Here is a 25,670-nt window from a genome sequence, read left to right as displayed (position 1 = left end):
TAGAGATCAAGTTTGTTACACGTTCAGGTGAGTTTTCCCTCCATCATAACAAATAAGGGAGGTATAGCAGAATTTTCAGCCCAACATTTTGAATTTATCTTGAGGCTTTACTATTATATCTAATAAAAATAAAATAAAAAAAATAAAAAAGTCTTATAGTTTATTTATGGTACCAGATTATTTGGTACCGTATGCCAATTATTTTATATTTCAAAGATCTCTACTTCATATGTGGAGGATTAGTGATCTAGAAAGTAGGAAATTGAGAAGCAGGGTTAGAACATATTTGGTCCAAGTCTACGAATATGTATAGTACCATTCATCACGCCTAAATGAGCCATCTAAAATATGGTTCATGAGGTTCCTACTGCAGCAAGGGTCCCACCAAAGGGTGAATGATCCCATTCCACAATTAAGGTCAAAAAGCTGATTTGAACTGTTCCTCAGTATATTCTACATGTACCTCTTTTCTGGAAGCTGCTGGGCTATGAATCTTGTATTTCAGAGTACAGTTAGGCTTTCGTTGAGTCCTTCCAATGCATGTTACAAACCTAATATCTTATTTTTCCCTCTGGAGATAACCTGAACACATAGCACATGAACACAAGACACTATACAAGTACTTTTCCTCACTTTCAAATTTTGAATTTATTTATGCATTTTGTTAGCTGGATTTTTTAATTACAATTTAATTTTTTTTTGTTTAATTAAAACCATATGCTTTATTTTCCATGCAATAATGAAGGAATGCAAGAGTCATTGGATCAGACTTGTAGATTAAGCCTGTGCTATTCTAGCGCAGACAGAAATAGAAGAAATGTTTTCCATATAAGGCCCAAACTCTAAGCCTGGGAGCAAGAAAATAAACTGTATGGGAAGCAAGATTTCTGAAGTCACAGCACCAAACAAAGCAAAATTATATTAACAGATTTTTTTTTAGAGCAGCTAGCTAAAGAATCTGGAATTTCCATCTTGTTCTAGATTTTCTCTCTCACTTTTGGAACCACGTATTCAATGCACAGTGTTAAATACTGCTAAAGAAGCATTTATGGCACTCTCAGGAGCTGAATCACTCGCGGTTTCATCTGGGGCAACCCACTTCAAACTGTGCTTACTGCAGAGGCTGCTGAGCAGCTGGTGGTCTGCTCACAGTCTGAAGTGTTGCTGCAGATCCTCCCTCATGAGGACACAGAGGTATGCTATATACCTTCAAGGTGAGATTAATACCAGTGCTACCAGAAACCACAAGAAGCTATTGTGGTTTGCATTTCATTCCAAGGTCTCAACTCAATCCAGATGTATGTTTCAGGTCTGCACAGTTTTTCAGGAAACCTGGACAAAATTCTTCAAAAATTGAGTTGCTTCATGGTTAGTGAGAAAAACAAAACAAACAAACAAACAAATAAAACACATACCAAAAAAAGTGGAAGGTTATGGAAGGAGGAAAAGCCTGGTGGCCAAGTCAACAAGTCATATTTCTGGTTTCTGTTTGCAATACACATCCCCCCACAATATACACTCTCAAGAGCTAGAAACAAATAGTGATGTTTGTAGGGAGAAATAAAATGTTTCATTACAACAACTGATGTAGGCTGGAAACCGGTCAAGGGAAAGGGAACAGGCATTGTGCATTGGGGAGAGCTCACACAGGCAATGGGTGCTCTTACCAAGAACAGGGTAACTCAAGGAACTGTTTTAACCCTTCTGTCCTATCTCTCTGGTGAAACTCTCCTGGATGTTGTCATGGATTTAGCTGATTATTCAATTCAATAAGATTCCCCCTTCTAACCTCTCTCTGGTTCCTCTCCTCTCTTCTTCCCTAAAGAAAACCACGTCATCACCTCCCCCTCTGCAGTCTTTCAGCCTTTGCTCCATAGGAAAAAGCCACATCTGTATGTAGGTGGACTATTCAAACCCTGAATCTAGTGAAACATCAGGGGTTGTTCCCAGATTGCATTCAGCATGGACATTTGCTGCCCTTCCTTCAACTGTGATGTCCAGAAGCCATTCAGGACATAAGGAGACACTATGCCTTGGAAGTTTGTTCTGCAATATGATCATCCTCACATCCTCCTTTATGTCTCTTCCTCCATTCAATGGCTTTTTTTGCTTTAAGAGAGAGTTTGAACGTCCCACAAAGATAATAGTATAAAATGATCAAGCTGTACCTCCCTTCCTACAGAATAACCAGCCAGAATGAACTGTTTAAAGTTTCTCACGATAAGGCATTGTCTGTCTCTAAAACCTTTATTTGGCTATTTCCTGCACCCTGTGAAGTCACCAGACCTGGAAAAGACTTTGCAGGAGTGGCATTTTCAGTGCTATGCTTAGATTTGTAATTTCTCATCCCGTCACTGTTCTTCCTTATACTCATGTCATGTAAGGTCATACTAGGTCTCCTTGATCTACAGCCCTGCTATACTGAGTTGTTTTCAACCACACAGCCCCTAAATTATTTTCAAAGACACTGCTTTTAGGATCACTCCTTCCTTACTTTTTTGCTCTATGCTTTTGCTTCTCGCTAGAAAACCCATATTTTATCACATTAAACCAGACTAACAGGTCTGCACAAATTTTTTTAATTGAATCTCGTGTCAGGTTTTCTATCATGTGAAATTCAGATTAGCAGCTGTCCAAGCCATCTAAATATCTTTTTGAAATATCATCAAATTAACATTCTTTGGCACTTTTGGAATTAACATGGTATTTCAAGACTTAAAAGAAGAAAGCATCAGCAAATGAAAAATTGCACCTGCCAGCTCTACAAAATATTTATTTCTAATATCTGTTTTCCAGCAGCTACTTAGTCTTTAATAGGTTACAGTAATTTATCATCCTCATGAGGTAGTAGCCCATTATCTTGCTCTTTCCTAAATGGAAAATGGTGGTATTCGTTGAATGTTTTATTCTATATCATTATGATCTCCTTTCAAATAACAGTCCAATATCACTGTTTCATTGCTCCTAATTTAGGTAAAACCTTTTCCTTTTCACTGCCATTTGCTTCAGCAGTCGTATTTGTGCCCCCTCGCCATGCCGTTGGTGTTTGCAACTTCCCTCTTCAGTATTGCCTACTTCAGAGCCTGCAATTTCTGATCAATGGCATTTTGGAAGTGCTGAAGCTATTTATTTTATTGTTATTTATTTTATCTATAACTTGTGCTCTCGGTTCACAACTGGAGCAGAATGAACTTTTACACAAACCTGTCTTCTCTCCTGACTGATGTCCAAACCTTTCCAGCAGCCTTTCTTGCTCCCTCCATTTGATGCACCATTTGATGCACTCACTTACGTGGACTTTGTCTTTCAGGCATGTTGGATGTTACCATGGTGGAGAAAAGGTAATTTAAAATCATCTTCCATTTTGCATACAATTCCTAATTGCTAATGTTAAGCCAGAGGAATTCCACCTGTCCCCTACATTTCACTGATGTGGGGCAGGGGAAGGACATTACTTAAATTCTCTGACAGACAACACTCCGAGGGTAAAAAGAGAGGCACAGACCGTATTCATTACAGCTCCCTTTTACCATTTTGGAATAAATCATTTCCAGTCTCAGAGGGTGTCTTATTTTTACTTTTTAATTGTAAATTCTCTCTTTTTTTTTTTTTTTTTTTTTTTTTTTTTTTCCAGAGATCAGACACAAAAGTAGTTTTTTTTGTTTTTGTTTTTTGCTTTCTTGGACACCATACTTTCCTTTAATATATTGGAATATGATGGAAGGTGCTGAGTCCACCCTGTGGGCAAAACATGTTTCACTGAAATGCTCATTATCGAAAGGAATTAGGGACACGGTGAAATTCTACATGCCGTTCTGCCTGAAGCTGCTCTACACCCACAGACAGTGGAGGACTATGGAGAGGAAAGGAGCTAAATGAGCATGATATCCTCAAAGCAAAATATTATAGTGCCTATAGTGAATTAGGAGCTGTATTTGCATGCCTATTTGCTTGACAGCTTAGTTTCCATGAGGTATATACAAAGGAAGTTTGCTACAGTAATATTTGGGATTATCCTGCAGAGATTCCAACACAATTTCATGCAGATTTATCACAACTGTGCAACACCTAGGCAGGAACAAACAGAGCTCATTAGCACAATCATGCAAACTAGCAGGTGTGGATAGGTCAAATGGCTGGGCAGGAATTATTCTGCCTACCATTTTCATGTGGTCTCAGGGCATGCTCTCAAACTGCAAAATTTACTTTGTGATATAGTAAAGTTTAAACACTTCAAACGTTTTTAAAGTTTCCTGAGGCTTGTCAGAGCCCTGTCCTATTTTATTGAGTAGCATGTTTAACTTTACGAGTCTATCAGATGAATACTAAAGTAAATAATATTTGAACAAGATGAAGAACATAAAGTTTCAAAATAAAAAGCTTTTTTAAAAGCACCCTATTACTCTGTTCAAATACCCCAGCATTAGAGTGCTTGGAAACCTCTTAGAGCTAAGTATGCATTTTTAAATAACGCGAGTTGTTCAGGCTGCAGTTACTGAATTCCAGCTTGACATTGAGCACTTAAAGAGTTTAGAGAATCCAGACTCTCTTATCAGCTTGCAGACAAGGGCACTAAATGTCATGTGGGCTTCCTTTTGGCTTGTAGCCACAAGCTGCACGTAGTATTTAATGTAGTCTCTGGTGCTTAAAGTATTAGGAAAACCTGAAAACAAAGTGCTTTCCATTAGCAAAATTGTTGCTGTCTTTTGACATTCTGCAGTATGCATTTCTGGACTGGTATTTGACAAAACTTCCCTGAAAACAGAGGTGGGTTTTTTGTTGCTTTGGTTTGGTTTGGCTTTTTTTGCCCATGTCTTCTTCACAAGATAAAAAAGAAAATTTTCTGGGTAGGGTCTTGGAAGCAGCTGTTGCTATTTTCCATCCATATGCTTGGTGCATAGGTTAAATAATCCACTTTGCTATGTTTTTTTATGTCCAAGAAAAATACCAGAAAATAATATATGGACCATGTGCGTTACACTAAAGATTATGACATGTCTTTTGTACGTAGTAATTGTAACTATAGAGTTAAATTCACCGTAGCGTTGTGCTTAAACAAAGAAACAAACAAAAAAAGACAAACAAAAATATACGAAGGGAAGATGATAAAATCATTAAACCTGCTCAATGTCATTTTTATTCATAAAGAAATGACATCATAAGAAGCATATTGCTATGGAAAGTAAAGTGTTATTCTGAAAAGCTATGTGTCAAACATTAACTTATAGAAAGATTGGCATAGAACAGGTAACAGCCTATGCTAAAAGAAATGAGACCAGTTTAATATCAGTAATAATATTTAAATCAATAGGTAGAAAAAAAAAAATCAGAGGTATCAACTACATTATAAATTATGAGAGAAAAATAAAAGGATGTTATTCTTAATGCATCTCTAGCCATGCACACTCCTCACAGAAGTTGGATTTGACAAAGATTTTGTGCAAACAATATTCCAGTTTGTTTCAAAGAACCTTTGTGATATTTCCACCCCCCTCTGAGCATGGTGTTACTGGATCTAATCTCTCATCTCCGTGTTTACCCATGACCACTGAGTGGTGTCTCTTCTACTCCAGTTACCTCTCAGTGTCCAGATCTGCTCTGGCACAAGGGTGACTCCTGCTCTAAACAGTCTACCTAAATTCTTGGTTCTAGTCATATCTATCTCCATTCCTGCTACTTGCTCTCTTTTCAGCAATATGTGACTTTTGCCTGTATGAAGATATTCCCCCACTCCAACAAAAGGGAGCACAGATGAGGAAAAATATCCAGAACTTCACAGGGAAGCAGGAAAAGGGTGTTTGGTGTGAACTGGGTCCTAGTGGGAAGCTGGTGGATGACTTCCAGGTGTGCTTTTGGAGGGTTTCTCACACCTCAACACACAATATTGGGGTTGTCCATAAGGCAAAGATGACATTCCCAGATAAACATCTTATACTTGGCAGTTAAATGTGCCTCAAGTGACCAACTTTGCTTGCATGACATGGACTGACATCCTTGAGGGACTGGGGGCATCCTTCAAGTCTGTTCTATGGCACTGAAATTTGGATCCAGGATACTGGAGGTGGAAACAGCTGCTACACTACAAATAATTATGGAATTATTCAGTGTCCTATACTTTTTCATGGTGCCAGCCTGACCACAGCCCAAGTGTTGAGAGTAATTTACCCAAGCCCCGGCCACAAGCTCAGTCCTATGTATGGGCATGGTGTGGCTTGGCGGTCCCCAGCCCTGGTGGCCCTATGCCACCTCTCATTGTGGTGTTCTCTGCAGATGGCACTCGTCTCAGCCAACAACAGGCACATAAATTGGGCTAGATATTAAGAATAAAATAAAATAATATAAAATACCTTAAAGTTTTTTGGGGAAGCCAGTTCCAGAGTTAGATCATTGCAACCTAAAAAAGGTTTCTTCCCAGACTTTGGGGCACTGAAAAACAGATGCAGCAATACAAACAGAGTCTTGTGCTTTCATTAAATCACAGGGTGAGAAACTAGCCATCAGCTGTGTCTTATGCAAGAAAGTGAGTAATTTTCTGCATTTACAAAACAGGCGTGTTTGTAGGAAAATTGCATGTTCTGAAACTGATTTTGTTGAAAATCTGTATTTCCTTTCCACATATGGGTTTCTTACTTTCTTTTATGCATTTTGACATTATGTACACAAAAGGGCTTTAATTCAATTACTTCTCTCAGTATTAAATTATTCTGACATTGTTTATTCCATTACTTCTTCTATAAATTTGAGGAGGGCTGAACACTGGTTTTAATTCTGTCTGTCAGTTCCTGATTCATTGCCATTGCAATGTACATCATTTGAAGTGGGAAATATTAGCAAAAGCTGGAAATCGCTCGAGGGCATACTACTGGATGCACCCAGACTGACAATCCGGAGAGAGAGGGGAAAAACAGTTATTCTGGTCACAAAAACATCCTGGTTAGAAGGAGATCTGAACATAACAACAAAAGTGAAACATTTACATTTGAATATAAATGGAAAGCTAACAGCAACATATGAGTTACAGATTGAAATTGCAGTCAACTGATAATAATGACAAAAGATAAAGAATTTAATGACATTTTGATCACCAGGGGCATTAATAATGCAGTATATAAAAAATGTTGGGAAGAAAAGAAGCTCAAACAAAGGATCTGTAGATATTAAATAAATGTTTTTCCTCCAGAGCAACATGGGAGAACAGATTCAACTCGCAGCACACACATGTGCTGGAAAGCTAATCATCTTTCATAAAGGAGGACTGAGTCCAGAATCTACTAAAATGAAATATTCTCAAATCAAAAGGACCAAGTAACTTACCCCAAGGGTCCTAAAGGCTGGGGAATTGCTGAAATTAATACTTTTAGGAGTAAACACAATGGCATTTCCCCTGGCTTTGATACGTTCTTACTTTTCCAAGACTGAAAAGGGAGGAGAGGATCTACCCAGGAACTGCTGCACTGCTTCTCTTCCCAAGCAAAATAGTGGAACATATTCTTTATTTAAAAAAAAAAAATAGACAAGGAGAGTAAAACAGAACTAGCACAGGCATGTACAGTTTCATGGAGCACAGATCTTGTAAAAAAACATTTCTGTTTTGGAGAAGATGACATTTCTTGTTGATAAAGGCAACCATGTTGCTCGGTGCAGTTTATATGATCTTTGATCAAATGTTTGGTTTGGTAGCACACTAAATTTTAACTCAACTGTTTATACAGAAATAAATGGACACACCTGAGATTATAAATTGCGCTCTCTTATAATCTCTGCTATGTTGATATCTTTGCCAATGCAATGCAATGTTGGGGCAGCAGAACAGATGTCACCCACAGAAAGACAGGTTTGAAGGAAGAATTGGGATATGCTCTGTGCAGAACCTATAGCTGGGAGCAGCACACATCCCTAGGCACGATGCTGCGTTTCAGAATAGGGATGCAAGTGGGGATGTAAGGGCCAGGCCACTGAGGAGAGGCTGGTAGTGGCAAGGGCGGCTCACAAGAGCTCCATGTGGTCACTTCAGGGATTCGGAAGCTGCAAGGGGACTCAACCATGGTTGAGCCATCCATGGCAAAATACCTGAGAGCAGGGAGAACATTTGATGCTGCTCACAGAAGATGCAGAAAAGCCAAGGGCTTCATCAGTCTCATTTCTAAGAGCCAGTAGTTGCCAACAAGAAAGAAGAACAAAGCTTGGTCTGACTTACCAGCAGAGGTGGTGGCCTCATCACTTCTTTGAAACAAGATTTGGGCTCCCTGTGCATGTGTTTGTGTTAGAAACATGCATGAAGTCAGCTTTTAGCAGGAATAAAGTCTGCAGCCTGTGCATAAAGGAGGTCATGTCAGACCATTGGGGTGGTACTTGTGGACACCAGCACTTTTAATCTGTCAAGTGTTTTCTGAGTACTAATGGCTTTTATCTCAAATGCTCATTGTAAGTATAAATGCACACACTAACAAAAAACTACAGCTCAGAGTCAGTGTAACGTTTGTATTCCATACAAGCTTTATACGACAAGCTTTTTTTTTTTTTTTTTTTTTTTTTTTTCAAACTGGGATTTTTACTTAAATATTCTAATTTTGTAAATTACTGTATATCTAACAAGCATATGTAATAATTAACTCTACACGATGTGTATATACAAGCACAGGAATGGCAAAATTTCTGTCACTTTTGTGTTTAAAAATATCTGTTAGCATTAATAGCACAGGTTAGCCTGATGCACTTGACTGACTTTTTACAACTACTTTTATCTGGTTACATTGAACAGTTAGAACGGTAGTAAAATAGGTGCTAAAAACTTACAGCTACAATTGGACTACCTATGGAAACATTTTCACAGTTAACAGACATGTGAACATAGCTGAATCAAGTAACATAGAATCAAAAACAATATGGGATGCGAACAATTTGCCTGTTTCTGAATTTTAAGGAACACCTGTCCCACACACCAGGAATTGCATCCGCAAGCATGGTAGGGCAAAAATAATTTCGTGTTTACTGGGACTGCTGTGGTTTTTTTTTAATTCCTACAAGAAATCTATAGCATTTTAAAGGATGGATTAGGCTCAGACTTCTAATGCAAACAGAACATGTTTACACTCCACAGATGAGCAATAAATAGTCCCAATCCTTTTCTGTTTTGTCAGTCATTTGTAATAGTCAATAACAGGTGAAGTGCAAGAAGGGTAAGTTGAGGCAGATTTCATCATTTGTCAAAAAGTTGCATCGAGATAACACAAAAAGAGAAAAAATAATACTCAACCTTACAGCCCAAACCAGAAATATTTTTGGTTTAAACATCCACTAATATACAAAGGAAGTAAACATTAGAATTTGAAGAATATGAGAGAAAATGGATGCCTTTTGCCATGAAGAATGCTGGAAAAACTTATGGGAAGAGAATTCCACTCATGGCTGTTGAGTATGTGCTATCCAAGGGTAATTTTTAATATATTTTTTCATATCAGTAAAAGAAGCCAAATTCACTGGGCTGCTGCTCAAATGTTTCTGGACTAAAATGCTTATCCTATGTAACCTTCATAAAAATAAGACAAAACAGTGCTAGAAGCAACCAGTTTAATTGGCATGCTTGGGATCACCATCAGGTACTCAAATGGCATCACACTGCTGTCACACACTCCTGTGAATCTTCAGTTAAGGGTTTGGCAGCTTGAACACTAAGCAGGCGAATTGGTACACCAGCCTGATCATCAGAGTAAAAGAAGCAATTAAAACGTTGCTCAATTAGTTTACGATTTTCAGTTTACCTATTTAGTAGGTTTGCACTGTCTTGTTTTAGACTTCATAATTACCTGCACTGGACCAGAAAACTCGTAGTGATGCTGTAACCAAGTCCCAACAGTGGTACTGCATGGACAAGGGCAGATGCCACCACTGGAAAACCCAGGGGGAAGCTGTGGGCCAGGTCTAGCCCATGCCAGCACCTGTTCCCTGAATGCTGCTGGCCCAGGGTGGTCTGCCTTGTGTCATCTGCCCCTCTGTCCATCCATCTGCCCCTCTGTCCATCCATCTGTGCATCCATCTGCTCTGCACATGAGCAACACCTCTCCAGGATGGGTCTCCAGCACTCTCCCTGTGCAGGTTGGCAGTGACTGTCCCTGCAGGACAAAATGACCAGGGGAGACAGTGAGGTAGCCTCTGGCCTGCTGCTGCTGGGCTGTAGCATCAGAGCTCACAGGTTTGGGACCCAAAGCCAGGATGAGTCTAAATTTCCACTGACTTTAACAGGCCGTGATTTTACCCACATCATTTTAATACTGGCAAATGCAGACAGCGTTTCTCCTCCCTTATTTATCTCCAACAGCATTTAAAATAGGTTTACCCCTGCTAAGTAGGTCACAGAAGATTCATTTCAGTTCCCAAAGCTTAATAAAAAACTATTAAACGCTAAATCAAGTATTAAAACCATATTTCTCAGCCGGGTTTCACAGATGTATAGCATTTAATAACTTAAGAACTCTTTATTTCCTCTTATTGGATTTCTGTTTTCTTTAATTGTGGGAGTTAATTAACAAGAGCACAATGAAAGTGAAATGGTTGCCATTACTTAGGCAGCATTAGCAAGCCAGTCACCCTGAAGTGGCATTTCAACTGCTTTACTTTCTCCCTGTGAAGCAGGAAACAATTGTTAGCAGAGCAGCTGCAACTTCATAGAAAGCTTCATTTCTGGGTGCCCCTTGGTACCAGTGGATCCTTTTTGGTGTTAGCTGAAGACATTTTGGAAGGAAAACCATAAGGAGCTGGGAAATCGCATTGTTCTGCCGTTACAATCGCCCTGTCTGTGTGCAGCGCTGTACAGTTTAAATTTAGATCAGTCCCAAAGATAAGTGCTCCTCTAGGCTCAATTTCAGATTATTTTTCAAATAGCTTATTTAATTACTCTTTTTGTTATGTTCTGCCAGGGTGAGTGACCTTAGCTAATAATCAGTTCTTTTTATATATATATATAAATTTACTAACCCATTTAATTAACTTTTTGTAATACTGTACTTGGAGTTATCAAAAGGTTTACCCAGCCCCAGCTAGCATGTTTTCCTGCAAATAAGAAGGTGAAAGAGTGTGGAATAAGCCTAATTGCCATACTGTGGCGAAAAGTTGAAGAGCAGTTTATCCATCAAATAGAAGTTCAAAGCCCAGTGTTAATGTAGGCTTCGTGTTTAGAGAAACAGAGCGAGCCAGTCGGAGGGGCAAACACCAACCCTTCACTGATGTTTGCTTTGTTTGATGTGCGTTTTAATCTAAATGGGGAAGCTTTGCCTTCCCCTCTGATGTGCGGTTGGTGCGACCTCATCCCTGGAGGGGCAGAGGGAGTAATTGCCAGCCTATGCCCAGAAAATGTTTATTTTACAATAAAAATAAAACCAGTTTGATAGAAGAAAACCATTCCCCCACCACTGCTGCCAGACCGGCTGGGAGGATTCTCCACAATTATCCTCTGCTCACCCGAACCAGGGAGTGTGGCTTTTTCTCTCTTAATTCAGTTCAGCATTCAGCTTTGATTTCGGAAATCCTATCATCATCGCGGCTTGTAAAGAGAGCACAAAAGTGAGTGAAGCCTGCTTTGAATTAGGGAATTACAGAGAAATGCTGCTCGTTAAGAACAATGAGCTTGTGATCTTTTTATCTGGTGGAGCTCAAGTCCCAGCAGCAGCTGAAGTTTGTCCAGAGAGTGGGAACAAAGGTGCTTTAACCCTTCGGAGCCAGGTGCTGTACCACCAAGATGGACAGCTGCCTGGTGGGCAGGTCCAGCTGCTGGAGCTCACTGCAGCTCCTCTGGTTGTGGGCATGCTCCCTTCTCTGCTCAGCTTGGAAAAAACCTCTGCTAATCATATCTAGCAGCTCTTCCCCACGAAGTTGCTGGGACATCTGTAGGTTCAGCCCTGCCCGACTCTCTGTCCCGAGTGGAGCAGAGCTACTCAACATCAGCACATGGCAGGAGAGGAAACCTGGTCATGGGACTCTGAAACACATTTATTTTTTCAACAGCTCACACCAGAAATACCTCCTGCTAGCACCTCCCACCAGTGTCAGTCCAGGGTCAATGAATACACAGACTTGGATTGTACACGTGTCCAAAAAGTTAACGCAGTCAAAATGAGCCTGCCCTTCTTTAGATCAAGATACCATGTTGACAACTAAAGTAAAAAATAGTCCCCTAATAGTTATAAAATAGGTAAGGGTAAAAAGTCTCTAAAGAAAGTTTTTTTCTTTTCTTTTTCACCATTAGTACCAAGTGAAGTAAGGACAGTATTTTAAGAGAGATTTATATTGTAGGACTGAACTTATATATTAGAAATCATACTTAAGAATACTCCAAGCATATGTGTTGTAACACAACACAAAAATCCTGTGAGTCAGTATGAATTTGTAAAATGTAAATCACACTTAACTAACCTAATTATCTCTTTTTTTTTTTTTGGTGGTGGGAGGTTAGGATTTATATAGAAGAGAAATAGGAGGCATAAATGTGTCTGGAGTGCTATAAACTTATTGAAAAATTCACATGATGAATTAGGGGTCCATTTCCCTAAATAGCAATTTGAGTGAATTAAATGGGAAAGAAATTATAAGTAGAAATCAGAACTCATTAAAAAAAAAAAAAAAAAAAAAAGCATGCTTTCATGAAGCGAAACAGTGGACTTCACAAATCCTACCAGCACCTCCTTTGATGTTTCTCTGGTACAGACTTGGGTGAGGGTTGGTACACTCCCAGCACCAACCCTTCCACACAGGCCTGGTGACTTATCGACTGCAGCAACTCTGCACCACGCAGAGAGGGACCTCCCCACTTCCACATACCAAATGACTTACCCAGAGATTTTCACCTCTTTTCTCAGCTAAACTATTTCTTATCTACTGAATTTGCATTATGTTACACCTATAGCGTCCCAAAAGAAATAGAGCCCAGGCTGCCAGACCTGCCTGGCAGGACAGCATTTTCTCAGTGGGGCAGCAGTTACCAGGTGCACAGTTACAAGGCTGTGTCCCATTCAGAAAGTAATGTTAATCTCTAAATTGGAAGAGAATAAACTAAAATATTCATAAAGAAACAACTGATCCTACAAAACTTTTATGAAACTTGTGATCACATTAAACCCTAACTAATGCTTCCTTAAAGCTTACATGGATCTGACTTTCTTTTCCAGCTAGAATAAAAGAAACTTGACTATGCAGATAAAACCTGTGCACAATACCGGATTTCAAAGCTCAGACAACTCAGCCTTTTTCTATAAAAAGAAATACCCATCTTCATTCAGTTCTAGTGGCACTCACAGCAGCTGATGACTGCTCTTGTTGCTGAAGCTAACAATAAACATTTGCTCATCAAAGACTGCTCAGTCTATCTGCTTCCAGACATTATTTTCCAGTTAAAACATTGTTTTCTGAAAATAAGAAATTTGTATGTGTACAGCACAAAGAAAAAGATGTGCATATAAGTGGGCTGTGCTCTGTAGAAGGTATGAGTGTGTGGAGCAATGAATATGTACTTACTGACATGGTGTCCTAATTCAGCCCAGGAAAGATCGAGGCAGCACAGACATTGGGTAGCACCTGGGCAACACAACCACATGTAAAACAGCTTCCTGAGGCTTCCCTACTCTCCATGGAGAAGCAATCCAATTTACATAGATCTAATTAGGAATGGAAATGGCTTCGCTCTGATTTGGGAGACAAGAAACTTTAACATTCATCCCAGGACCATGCAGTGCACTGCACAGAGTTGTTGACAAACCAAAATCTTCTTTGCTCCTGGAAAATCTGCATCTTGATGCAGTTGCTCACCGCTGTCTGCTATCTCAAACCAGAACGTTGAAACAGTCCTGGCAGTGAGGCAGTGCTTTGTCCCAGACACCAAAGGTACTCTGTCCCTTCTCCCTCTTTTGTCTGCACACAAAAGTGCAAAGATGGTGGCTCAGGTCATGTACAAACAATACAGCAAAGAGTGTGCTGTCAGCATCTCTCCAAAGCTCTGATTTAACTTCATAAATCCAAGAGGAGATCTGTGCATGTTATGCTTTGTCTGCAAGTCCCACACCTTCCCTTAGGTAAGTCCTTCTAGCAAGGATCCCAGACAGCTTCTCTCCCTGACACAGGTTGGACTAGATGACCTTAGAGATCTTCTCCAACCTGAATGACTCTATGAATGCCATATTGCTACGGATGGGACAGCCATGACCACAGGGGGATCTGTCCCATTTGCTCTGCAAATAGGGCTGCATTTTGCCTCAAGTTAACAGGCAAAATCAATCAAGATCTCAAACTTCTCCACCCAGCCCATGCTCTGGTCTCTTCCAAAGGCTCCATCAGCTTGGGTTCAAAACAGAGCATGGGACGGACCAATGCTTATGCACAGGCTTGCCTTTAAGCTATAACACAGATGTCCCCAGCCATGTCCCCAAACCCATCTATATCACCAGTGAGGTGCTAGAACAGCAATAGGAAAAAGAGGGATAGCAGAAACAAGCACAGCATCAGCACTAGTCACTGGTTTAGTCACACCTCCAGGATAGGCCTGCCCTCATAGATTAAACCAAACTGCCCTATGCTGAGCTGGCCAAATTAGGGCTTCCCGCAGTCCTAACTGAACTTTGGAGTGCCTCACACTATCAATAAAGTTTGCTCCTGGTTTGTCACAAAGGGCATGATCCTCTCATTCTTTACATATACATATGTACTATATGTACATATGTTTCTTTCCTCTCTCTTTTCTGAGATCTCTCCAAGAGGACACCTGGACATGGTTGCCCCAACAGATTCCTCCATGACCTGTTCCATGAAAGAGCAACTGTCTCAGGATCCTTTTGAAAAGCTGAAATCTTATTATTATGTCTCAGGTGCAACTCTTTCCATACACCCTTCAAGGTGATCAGTATTCCTAAGCAGGAAGAACACTGCCAGTTGACCTGGGTACTCTTTTGTCTCTGCAATGCAGTCCCCAAAACTAAAAGCTTAGGGAGTCCACTATATTGTCTGATGGCACCAACCCCACAGAAATAGAAAGGTAGATGATTTCTAAAGGTCATGATCTTACATATTCCTTGATATGGAGAATGAGTCCCTGGACAAATGTTAAGTTAAATGTAGTGCATTAGCAGACAGTTTATCTAAAGTTTAAGTAATTTAGTATACGACAGATTTCTGCAAGACCCCCAAACCTAGAAAGAGGACATGACCTGATAGATAATCAGCCAATCAACGTATTACAGTCTCTCTCATTGTGGGAGATACTCCTCTGTGTATAATTAAGAGAGAATTTGTTATGCATTGAGAAGGTGAACGGGTTGGGAGAAAAACTGAAGCAAAGGGTCTCTGGGCCTCTTACATAGCTTTTTGTTGTATGAACCACTTCCTCTCTCTGTGACTAAGAGATAGGATCAAGCTTTATTCTAGGAAAAAAAAAAATCTGGACAAGCTTATTTTGCTGCATCTTTCAGATCCCAGATCATTTTGGAGAAAAGTGGTATTTCTCAATATGGGGTTTCTGACCCAGAAGCTTTGCTAAATAGGTGGATGTTAAAACTTAGGCTTAGTGTTTGAGAAACTAAGGGACATGAAAGGGACATAGATACACTAATGAGGAGTAGCGTTAATGGGTTCCTCTGCCTTGTGTTGCCCCTTTCTGTAGGGAATGGACAGGATTCATTAAAGTTCTAGGACCTAATGGATTTTTCAGCATTGTTTTGGGGACACATTTTGACAAAAAGAGTACAAGACAATACTGTTGCTAATGATGCTGAAAGGCCTGTGCTGCATCTTGTTGGGTGATCTTGTATCTTGTACATGACACAGAGTACATTTCAGGTTAAGGTTCAGCTTATGGTTAGTGTTAGAGAACCTAAAGCAGCAAGACAAGTTAGTCTCACTGCACCCTGCAGGGCACAGCAATGCAGAATAGGAAAGGTGTTAGTGCCCTCGACAATATTGTGCTTACCAGTGAGGGCTGGGGTTACTGTTAGGACGCCTTCAATAAACAGCAAGATTATTTTTTCAGCATCTTTAAGAGTCCAGAAAGTTAGGCACAAGATGGATGTTGGAGAGTATTCTGGGTTTGACTTACGAGTTAGAAGAAGAAACCTACTTGGGAGGTAGGTTTCAGGTGTTACAACCTAGTGCACCTAAAGAGTCTATTCTTGTGGTGTCCTCCAAGGCCCATGCTCCAAGACAATACTGCAATTTTATGTGAAGACATTATGCTACCTCTGAGCATCTGGATTACTGAATGGGTAAACAGGTTTAAGGACAGGGTTAGAGCTAGTGCTATTCTTATTGTGACGTTCTTCAGGGATGGAAAAGGAAGAGGGATTACTGGAGGTGTAATCTTCCTTCTGTGTTATCCTAGGCTATGAACTGCTGCTCTCCTACATTTAAGACTAACATGATTTAGAATTACAGTTAGGACCTACAACAGTCAGATGGATTGTTTTTGCTGCATCATTCCATGTCTAGGAAGTTGTGGACTTTTTAAGAAAAGACTTGTGAAATTCAAATTTAAAGTCATGTTACATTTTAAGGTGGCACTTTGTCCTCAGAAATTTCACTTTAAGGTAAGATTTGGCTTTAGATAAATTAACAGAGTCAAAACTTACTCTCACAAAGCTGTGACAACCCCAGAAACCCAGAGAGGATGAGTGTTAGAGAGGGGTGCATTTGGCTCCCTGATGACCTACAAAATTGAAAGAAATGTTCATGTTCCAGGGATTAAGGTAGATAAAGGAATTAATATGCATCATGCAGGTACTAAGGGAGAAGCAGCCAATGGTACAGTTGAAGGGCTTAGACTGAGGTATTAGTTTATGAACTCCTGTGTGGGTGCACTCCAGGTTAGGGTTGCAGAGGCAAAACTGAAAAACTGACAGACTTTTTTTTTTTTTTTTTTTTTTCATTCTGCGGGTGGAGGAGTGTTACAGGGAGGAATGGTGTACGTGAGGTCCAGGCACTTGTTTATGACTTCAGGTAGGGTTTGGCCTCCTGGAGACATCTTGCCTTAAGAGCACATTGTGATTTTCAGAACAAAATGCCTTAAGCCAAGGGATTTTTTTAAGGGTTGGGTTTTGAGAAAGTACAGCGGGAAGAAAGGCTGTTCTTGCTGTGCCCTTTTCATTGCAGGAAGATGGGCACAGAATCTAGGTAACCAAAGGCTGGTTGTAGTAAATAACAATACAAGGACGAGAGCTCTTTTATGCCATCAAAACTTTCTAAGCTCTGCAGAAGATTAATGAACTTTCTGGCTCTGTCTGGTTCTGTAAACACGCTTTGCTACCCCCAGCCTCACCCAAAATCCTCACTCAAACCCAACCTGAAATGCTCTTAGGAATGAGTTATTTCAGACTTCAAATAAGTTTCTCAACCCCCTTATCAGCTGCTACTACCCTTATTGCCTGTAGCATGCAAGACAGCTCATCAAGACCTGAACCCCAAAGGCAGCTGGGTGGGGAGCAGAACCTTTCCTGAAACATTGCAGGGCTTGGGGCTTCCAAACACCACTCCTCACCTGATCCTTCTGATCTCTGCACTCACAGCAAGAAAAACCCGTCTGGCTGCTTCGAACTCCTTATCCCTACCCCTAACCAGAAGCCCCAGCCCGGGACGTACAAAGACTCTCCATAAAGATATAAGGGACAGACTTCAGGCCCTGTCATCAGGTTTTCTCCCTCTGCCTGGGCTCTACAAGACCACAGAGGGAAAGTATTTGGTTCTCACAACCGATCACTCAGAAACACCCAAAAACCCATACCTATCCAAAGTCATAATAAAAAAATCTGGTCCCACAAATACCACTTCTCTCTATAAAATCTTTCCTAGCTCTGCAGAATGAAGCAAGAAAAAATTGATTCATTTCTCCAAGCCATAACTTAGACATGACAGTAACTCATCTTGTTCCCTCAATAGTGATGAGGCTTCTCCTTGGAGCATGAAAGACCCTGGGTCATACACAGTGATGTGATGACTTCAGCCTCCATAGCAGAAGCCTTCTTTCCCAAGCCTTGTTGCTGCAGAACTTAAGAACGGTGTCTCCAAGCACAGTGGGTTCTGCAACCCACAACTAAGGCAGTTATGTAGGTAGGACCGTGTCCTGCCTTTCCTGAGTCTAACATCTGTCCTTTCCTGCCTTTTCAGTAGTTGCAGGATGCAGCAAGGACAGCCCCTGTAGCTGCTTTAGGTTTTCTCCCTAGCTCTAACCATCATCCCTACTGTCATAAATATACTCCAAGGGAGCCCTGGCCTTAAGCCTGTAAGCAGATGTCTGCCTTACCCTGTGCCCTGCATAAAAACACTGTCTAGATGCTTTATATCCTCATATCCTAACTGTAATCTCCTCCCTAACATCATACCTTCCCAGGGGACCATCAGATACATTAGTAGCCCAGATTCCCCTCACTGTGAATCCTCTTCCTATCTTTCTAGCTGGTGTAGGATACAGCCAGCAGAACTTGTTTGGCTGCCTAATTTTCTCCAACCTGAAATGTATTGCGAAATGACATGATATAGTAGGACACAACAGCCTTCAGCCCCCATGGTTTATTGCCTAGGCTTTACAGGATGCCTCAATAAAAATGTCTTCAAATGCATTAACTTCTGCAATGAGGAATCTGCCCCTAAAGTGATATGTAGCTCACGGGGCCATCCCATTCCTGAGCTCAGTTAAGTCAGAGAAGCAAGAGCAGCCAGGCAGGTTATTCCTGTTACAACCTGCAGAGCCCAGAAAAGCAGGGCGAGAGCAGGTTATAGTGGGGCACACTCACTCACATCATGATTTACAGAAGTGGCTGGTCCCCTGGGTACATCTGAGGCTATGGTTAGAGCTGTTTAGGAATCTGGAGCCTAAAGCATTTCAGGACATCATCACTGCAGCATCCTGCAGAGGCCACGTAGGGAGATGGGATGTAAGAGGGAACTGAAGCAAATCAGGCAGAGGTTCTCTTACTGTTTGAACTTCTACCCAGGTATATTTCGTGTTGGGATTAGGGTCAGGTTTAGGGTTTCAACATCTAAGTAGGCTGACAGGCTATTCTCGTTGTATCAGGAAGAGCACGGAAAGTTAGTGAGTGAGTGAGTCCTCTTGTCGGTAGGCTAGGGTCCTGTAAGGGTGAGCCACTGTTATCTTAGCAGTCCAAAATCTGCTGGTTTTCAAGTAATAAATATTGCAATATTTTCCAGAACCTATAAAGTAACGGGAAAGTCTGCTGCCAGGGGATCTGCAGGACTTGTGCAGCCCCTTACAATATACCAGTGCTCTGGTGCACTGGTAGCTAGGGCAGGGGTAGATGCTGGTCCTCCTGTTTTCAGGGCTGTGGATTGTGTTAAGGACACCCAAGTGTCTAGAGTTAAGAATATTCAAAACTTGATGTTGTCCTTTATTTTAGGGTCTGGTTTTTTTGTTTGTTTGTTTGTTTGTTTGTTTTTCATGATGGATCACAGTGAGAGCGAAGGATTCTAAGGCATATAGAAAACTTTTTATTGCTGGGTGCCTCAGGGACATGAGGCCATGGTCCTTGAAGAGTATCTGCTTACTGGGACAACTGGGGGAAGCACTGGTTTCTCTCCCTTCCTCTGCTCTATGCCTGCAGCTCTCTCGGTCCACCACGGGAAGCCCCTCTGGCTTTCTGTCAGGCACAGATGAGTGCTTCTGTGCTCCTCTCACTGCCTGTGGACATGGTGATGTATGATAGACATCAATTTCTGACTCTCGCAGGTCAGCAGGTAACCTCCATAAGTAAACGAGAATCCAAATTAAAGACAGGCATGTTTCAACAGGGGAACTCAATCTGATTCCAAAGGTGAAAGATCAAGTTTATTAACTAAGCCACCCACCTCCCTAGGAATATTACATGAATTAAAACCAGACTTCCTGGTGTTCTATATGCAATGGCTGTCAACAGCATAAATTATGTCTGGAGAGGTTTTAGTCGCTCTTCTGAAAAATATGAAAACTTAAAATTCTTCTTTTGATTTAAGATTTGCAAAGATTCTTTCTTAAGTTTATGTGGATGATATCCTGTCTCCTACTTACTGACTTAGGCAGTCACAGTAAATTCTCCCTTAAGGACACAAAGCAGATATCCAAAACTTAAAGCATTTATCAATGAAAAAGCTTATTTTTTTATTTAACAGAGAAACTCTCTTTAAGCTGGCTATTCTAAATGAGATGATATGCTCCAACTACAGCCATGTCTGAAACCTACAGATAGGATGAAAACTGTATTCAAAAAGCAAGACTCACATTACTCATTCCTTTACAACTATTAAGAGTATTATATCCTGATACTTTACAGCAATTCTCATACAAACACTAAGTGCTAAATGTCAAAACCAACAGCTGATCTCTGGTATAATCAGTGTTGAAAGTTACTTCAAGGGCTTAAGAAGCTGGCAGTTCATTTACAACACAAAGAATAATTACCATACCATTCATGATAGGCAGTTTGAACTAGTAAGAGAGAGAGACGCACTACCTTCCAGTAGCCGCACCGATTAGGCATCTTTTGTACAACTTCCTTGAATGGAGATGAGTATTAGTGACTTAATTCAACTCAGGCTGGTGTAAATCAGGAGTAATTCAGTTTTAATCAGGGGTGTTAGGCTAGTACAAATAAGTTCCTCATTATATTTTCTCTGTGATCAAGTTACTGCATGTGAGCTTTAGCATGTAATAATTTGTTCTAGATTCCCCATCAGTGCTCAGACTAAGAGGTCATAACAATAAATGTAAAGCCTCCCATCAGATGAATTAATCTGGTAATCTGTTTGCTACTGCAAGGCTCACATATACGTTGTACTTGGCATGGAGGAGAGGCCACAAGTTGTATTGAAAACTTTCTGGAGAAATAGCCTACCATCAACAGTACTTCCCTGGTTATTTCTGAGGATCTTAAGAAAATGAAAACCAGTAATCCACATACATTTTTTTATTTATTTAAAAAGAAAATCACTGATCAACCCCACTGCAGCTGGATGAATTCACAGCTAGTCATTGGATGGGTTAATCTTACACGTCTTCTTGATTTAACTGAAAATATGGCAAACCCCAGAAATGTATTCATCCATTAATACTATTCACTATTATTTGAAGGCATTACTCCAAGACTCCAATCTAGAGAGATAAAAGTCAAAGCTATCTTGAGCCATAGGGATCATCTGAACCTGAGCATGCTAGAGACAAAATTGCAACATGTAAAGTCCAGCCTGACCTACCAGCTCTTTACAAAATCACTTTTACATAGAATGTCAAGTAATTTTGATCCTTGTATATATTTCTGCACCTTTTTATTGGAATGCTGCTTCAGGCACGTGGATGAAGTGGTAGTCAGAGGTGCCTGTGCTCGGCACGCTGCCTCCCTCGGAAGCCATCTCCCTCAGCTATTCAGCATCAGCTCCTCCCATTTCCAGCTTGGGGGAAGTTTTAATGTATGGAGTTTTTGTCTCTCATCTGTAATTTCAGTTTGGAAATGAGCCATACGCAACAGAAATACACTTACAGCCTTACCTCAGGGTGTAGAAGTGTTTAGTTTGCAGTCAGATATTAAAAACCTGGGAATCCCAAACTCCCACGTCTCATACTTGCAGGGAACTTTCCAAAGTCCTGGTGATGTGACACTGGGTGGGACCACAGTGTGTAAGGGGTGTCTGCACTTATGTGTGTGAGCATCTATAGGGGTCAAGAGCAGAGCTTCCCAAAATATCCAGGGGTGTACAACTGTACTTTTCAGACACATCTGCAGGACTCCATGGAGCTTCAGACCTCTCGTGTCGACTTGTGCCCACAAACAAATGCATGATGAGGAGGCACAAGAGTCCTTTGTCTGAACGAACTTGAGCAGTCTCTAATGAGGCTGTGACTTTCTCATCACTAGTTATGGAGGGAGAAGTATCAGCACCAAAATCCACAGCCCCCAGTGCCTCGGCACAAACAAACAAGAGGCACTGAGGCTCTGGGACATTTGCAGCCCTCTATGAAATTGCCGTCGGGGCAAACAAAAGGAAACTGTTGGGCAGCACAGTTCCTGGCGCCTCGTCGGAGCTGCCTGGCTTTGCCGGCGGCACAGCAGGGCTCTTCCCCACCCACACATCGCAGACTGGCACCGTGGTGTCCCCAAGAAGAATATGCCTATTTCTTAATGAGAAATGTAATGATTTATCTGATAAGCAAGCAATTATCTGAAGACAATATCATCGTTTGTGGGTAGGAAGCCGTCCTCCGTCATGCCAGGGATGTGACCAAGCACAGTGCGTGTTTTACTTGAGTCTAAGGGTTCCCTTTCATCTAGACATTGGCTTCCTTTCACAACCAATGACTGTAACTTGCTTGCATAAAGATACCTTTCATCTGATTTCCTAATAAATAAGTTTTTAAATTCACATGGGGTCAGTTGCTGGTGACTAGAATATTTTCTAGCCTTAATCTCCATGACAGGAACGTGTCTGAGCAGGCATGCAATGCACCTACTGCCACATACCTGGATAAAGAATGAACCCTACAGGAGTGTATCACAACCGTGCATCTCAAACACTGCAGACTGGCTGTGAGGGCTGTTCCCTCCTACCTGAACACTTTACAGAATCACACGCACAGATTGGCTGAGGTTGGACAGGAACTCTGGAGGTCATCAGGTCCAACCTCCTGCTCAAGCACGTAATGGCAGAACCGATTTGCTGGACTGAAATGTCTGAGAGTCCTGCAGAACTGAGTCACACCTGGCCATCATCCTGCCATTAAACTTTTGGTCCCTTTATTACAATTATATAGTGGCTCTTCTCCACCTATTTCAAAACATAGAGCACATAATCCTTAAAAGAACATAATCTAAATCTTATCAATTTCAATGCAGATGATTTAGTCTTTATCATAGAATATAACTATACACAGAGCTGGAATATACATGATTTTAAAGCAATATTTAATAAATATATCTACTTGCTGCTGCTTGGAAAAATCCCTACCATCAGATCTTAATCTCTTCCCACAGAAAACAAAGAACAGATTTTTCAGCATTTTGCTTGTTTCCTAGCTGCTATTACCAATGAACTGGCATTAGTTTAGAAGAAAACTGTCTTACTAAACATGACTATCCTTTTTAAAAAATAATTGCTAGGGGCGACTTTGAATAGGCTCAAAGAGGGCAGAGAAGGAGATGGGGAAAGAAGAGAATTGCAGTTGTTTTGATCCATTGCACTCATAGTCCCTCAAATCCTCTTTGATTTAAGTTTCTTAGACTGCTTGAACCATCCTAAAAAGGCAGAATCAGAACTTAATTACTCCTGTGCTAGTATTAATACTAAAATTATGTCACAACTACTGGTTTGGTATCCATTTCATTTTTTTTATTATATGCTACAACTTATCTGTGAAGCAACTCCATAAACTACAGCAGGATAGCTGTCTAAACTATCCTGTACAGCAGATCTTGTCTCTGATACAGGGTTTTCTCCGCATGTGATTTTCATGTTGGAAATATGGGATATCAAAGTTGGAGCCTCTCTTCTGCTCAGTTTGGATAGGTTGTAAGGTACTCTCACTGCCTCCTAAAATCTCTATTAACCTGGTGTTGTCTGAGATCATATCATAGCTTAGGGGTAAAATATTACAGAAATACTGCGGTTAGCCCCAGACAGGCAGCCCAAATCTAGGAAATCATGATCCAACATTACAAAAAAAAAAAAAAGTTTAAAAAGCAAAAGATACACAAAAGCACAATGAGGCACCTAAATGCCGTGTGAGCACTAAACAGTTATGATTAGATCTTTGTTTGCAGTCCCTAAATTTTTGAGACATCTGATTTTTTTCTTAATTATGTCACTCGAAAACAAATGCAAATGCATCCAGCTTGTCAGGAAGGATAGATAACAGGAGAGGGATGAGGAGTAGAACCACTCCGAGTGTTTTCAGGAAGGATTAGGGCTCTCCTGGAACAGTACACGAGTGGGACTGCTCCCATAGGCAGTTTCTAATCTTCATCTCAGGAGGCTGCTGAGAGATATTAGTGGGCGGGAGGGGAAGTACTTCACTGTCAAGTGGCTGGATAACATTCTGCAGCTTGTATCAAGGCATGGCCCAAAGCTGTAATTTATCCTTATCCCAGTGACAGCTTTCCAAGGAGGCTGCTCCAATGCCAGGAAGAAAGGGGGCCTTCCCATTTAGCAAGTTCAGAGCAATGACAGTGAGGAAGAGGATGGCCTTGGTCCCAGGGTCTCTGACTGCTCAGTGCTCCCCTAGCCTGGCAGAAGAGCCGGGTGTCTCCCTGGGAGCTGCACACAGGCATTTGTGGTTGTAGCTGTGACAGAGGATGCCTGGATAGCCCATGCACCCCATGCAGACCACTTAGATAAGCCCAGGTTAGGTTCTGGATGCACCAGATCACCCAAATTCCATCTTCCTGAGCTACACCAGGCATCTTCCCACACGTATCTGCTGGAGCCACTGACACTAGTAGCACGATCTCCACATGGTGCAGTGTGAGCTGTCAAAGGGAAGTGTTCCCGGGGCTGACAAGCCTCGGGGTTTCCTTTTAGTGTTGCATCTGTTATGCTTGTGCCAGAGACACTGAGCAGCGTCAGCACCCTGTATGTTAAGAGCTGAATAAATGCAGAAGAGGACAAGGCCCATGTACCCAAGATCTTACAGCTTGAGGAAAGAATAGCTTAGAAAAGCAAGCCCCATGTGGCCCTGTTGGTGGGAGTTTGGGAAGGAGAAAGCCACCATCCCGCAAACTACAAAAAAATAACTAATTTTCAATGGCAAATTTGAGAAAAGAAGTTGCTAAAATCCCACGGTTCCTGCCAGAGAGCAGCCCTCTGTGAAGGATTTACCTGCAGGACATACCTGAAGTGGTTGCAGTGACAGGGACCATGATGTGTGGGGTTAGCAGGCAGCAACTCATAGCTGGTGTTTCTTGCCTGCCTCTCAAAACAGGTGGGTCTGTTTTAAGCCTTGACAGCAAGGTGTGAGCTGTATACAACATTCAGGGAATAAAGCAATCATGGCAAGATATTATTTAAATAGGGTCTTTTACCCTAGAGCCTGCTGTTAGAGAGGGAATTCCTGCACCATGAAATTTGGTGTCAGAGCCAGAGGGGTCATTGTGCCAGTGGGTTTCCCTCTGCAGGAGAACAACGCTGAGATCCTGGTGCAAACAGTGTGTCGGGAATCTGAAAGATTTGAAAACCTGAAAGATCTGGAAAGAAAAAAAGAAAAAAAAAAAAATGAAAGATCTGAAAACCTCCAGATTCCTACAGCAAGCTTCTCAGAGCAAAAGATATTTTTGGTGCAAGATACAATTCTTGGCACTACACCACTAAACTTGTGTCCCAAGAAAGGAAGAAGAGGCCCAAGAAAAGAAGAAATCAGATCATTTTGAGTGTTTCAAGTCAAAGCACGAACTGCTAAATGTTTTGGCATGAGGCAGACACCTCTGGCCTCCCGTCCGAGGCCCTTCCTACACTTTGAAGCTCCCCTACAAACTTCCCATAAGCAAAGAGACAGTTTATAGGGCTGATGAAAATAATTGTTTTCCAGAACTGTTTGAACAACTGTTTGCATGTTTTTTTGTAACTGTGTCCACACTTCAGCTTTTGCTGGCATTGTTATTACAGAAGGGGCTGGGAACAACAACATTTTAAAGAATAAAGCAGACTTGGGTTGCAACAGAGTTTCCCACAGC

This window comes from Anas platyrhynchos, chromosome 2 (assembly GCF_047663525.1).
Source record: "Anas platyrhynchos isolate ZD024472 breed Pekin duck chromosome 2, IASCAAS_PekinDuck_T2T, whole genome shotgun sequence".
NCBI lineage: Eukaryota > Metazoa > Chordata > Aves > Anseriformes > Anatidae > Anas > Anas platyrhynchos.
Note: the sequence above shows the minus strand (reverse complement) of the source record.